Genomic DNA, 2,656 nt, shown 5'->3' on the forward strand with positions numbered 1-2,656 from the left:
GTGGCACACATCAACAAGCACATGCACAGGATGGAAAAGGGCATCAGTGCAATGGGAGATAACTTGTGTGCGGGAATGGAGAGAGTAGCAACCTCTGTGGACAACCTCTGCAGCCAGCTGGAGCAGGACCGTCTTGGCAGGCGCAGGGAGAGGCAGAGGCTCCAGGCCTATACCAAGTCCGTGAACCGGCTGGCCACTGCAACATCACTGATGTGTCGCAGGTCCATCGCCATGCAGGAGGAGATTGCACATTGCAGCAGGGATGTGGCCAGGGGGATGGTGTCTATGACCTCAGCTTTAGAGCTCCTGCAAAATGCTAAGGCGGCCACAATGGAAGGGGGAGGACAGTGAGGAGGCTGCCAGCCGTGGTAGCATTACGCCCTCACCCACCGAGTGCAGGAGGCGCAGTGAACGCCACGGGCTGCACAGGAACAGTCCAACACACCAGGCAGCGTTGATATGGAACGTGCACGTGCAGCGCGTGGACGCAGGAAGTAGAGACCTATGCCTGTTGCCATACATGAGATGGGTAATGTAACCCATGTCCGATTGGACATTGATCACAATACTGGAGGTGTGCTTAATAAACACCTTAACATGTAACTGTTACTGGCTCTGTCTCGTTACTCACTCAGAAATAGTTTGACGTAATCTCTGCCCGTCTCTGTCTCACATCATGTTCATTTGCAACACCAGCTGCGCAGGGCTCAGGCTGAGGGTTGTCCTCGTCCTCTGAGTCAGTTAGTTCCACTGCTGTTCCTTTTTTTGTGATTCAGAAAAGGGGGTGGTGATGAACAGAGTGTCTGAATTAAGCAGACCACTCTTACCCAGTCCAAAGATCAGGGCTTGATCCATCACCGTTATTTAGCTCACTGCACCATCCCAGCTCAGAACCTGGCTATATGCAAATTAGTCTGTCCCTGGCCCAGTGCATCAAGGGAACAGGGCAGACCAAACTACCAAGCCAATTCTTCACCAGAAAGGAGACAAGCTTCCGGGGACCGGTTTCTGCCATTCCAGGCGTCGTCGGCCCGGCTTGCTTGAATCCTGATGGAGCAGTGAGCAAGGGACTCATGTATGAGTATACCCTTCCACGCTTATGGTGGACAAAATGATTCAGAAAAGGGGGTGGTGATGAACAGAGTGTCTGAATTAAGCAGACCACTCTTACCCAGTCCAAAGATCAGGGCTTGATCCATCACCGTTATTTAGCTCACTGCCCCATCCCAGCTCAGAACCTGGCTATATGCAAATTAGTCTGTCCCTGGCCCAGTGCATCATGGGAACAGGGCAGACCAAACTACCAAGCCAATTCTTCACCAGAAAGGAGACAAGCTTCCGGGGACCGGTTTCTGCCATTCCAGGCGTCGTCGGCCCGGCTTGCTTGAATCCTGATGGAGCAGTGAGGAAGGGACTCATGTCTGAGTATACCCTTCCACGCTTATGGTGGACAAAATGATTCAGAAAAGGGGGTGGTGATGAACAGAGTGTCTGAATTAAGCAGACCACTCTTACCCAGTCCAAAGATCAGGGCTTGATCCATCACCGTTATTTAGCTCACTGCCCCATCCCAGCTCAGAACCTGGCTATATGCAAATTAGTCTGTCCCTGGCCCAGTGCATCATGGGAACAGGGCAGACCAAACTACCAAGCCAATTCTTCACCAGAAAGGAGACAAGCTTCCGGGGACCGGTTTCTGCCATTCCAGGCGTCGTCGGCCCGTCTTGCTTGAATCCTGATGGAGCATTGAGCAAGGGGCTCATGTCTGAGTATACCCTTCCACGCTTATGGTGGACAAAATGATTCAGAAAAGGGGGTGGTGATGAACAGAGTGTCTGAATTAAGCAGACCACTCTTACCCAGTCCAAAGATCAGGGCTTGATCAGGATTCAAGCAAGACGGGCCGACGACGCCTGAAATGGCAGAAACCGGTCCCCGGAAGCTTGTTTCCTTCCCAGTACAAGAATTGGCTTGGTAGTTTGGTTTGCCCTGTTCCCATCATGCACTGGGACAGGAACAGACTAATTTGCATATAGCCAAGTTCTGAGCTGGGATGGTGCAGTGAGCTAAAAAACGGTGATGGATCAAGCCCTGATCTTTGGACTGGGTAAGAGTGGTCTGCTTAATTCAGCTACTCTGTTCATCACCACCCCCTTTTCTGTTCCTTTTTTTGTGGCCAGATTGTGTAGCATTGCACATGTAGCAATTATCTTGCAACATTTCATGGGGTTGTACAGACGTGCACCTCCAGTTTTGTGGAGGCAACGGAATCTGCTTTTGAGCAATCCAAATGTGCGCTCCACCACGTTGCGTGTGCTCCTATGTGCCACATTGTATCTCCTCTCTCTTGGGGTGGTTGGGTTGAGATATGGTGTGAGTAGATAAGGCCGGAGGGCATATGCGCTGTCACCTATGTACAGAAGAAAGTGGCATTAATTTGTGTGACCAACAGCTTGAGCCAGGGTGTACATCAGGGTGTGTCACATTGACTTACCTAGTAATTGATTTGGTTGAACACTCACTTTTATGGCCTGTTTTATTAGAAATGGGTGCACCAAAAGAGATTATATATTTCCTGGCCAGACTATATGAAACATTGACATGCAAGTTGCGCTATGGGATGGCCGGTGAGTGCACCCCGTATTTTAAAGTTAAC

Source organism: Lissotriton helveticus, chromosome 7, assembly GCF_964261635.1.
Source record: "Lissotriton helveticus chromosome 7, aLisHel1.1, whole genome shotgun sequence".
NCBI lineage: Eukaryota > Metazoa > Chordata > Amphibia > Caudata > Salamandridae > Lissotriton > Lissotriton helveticus.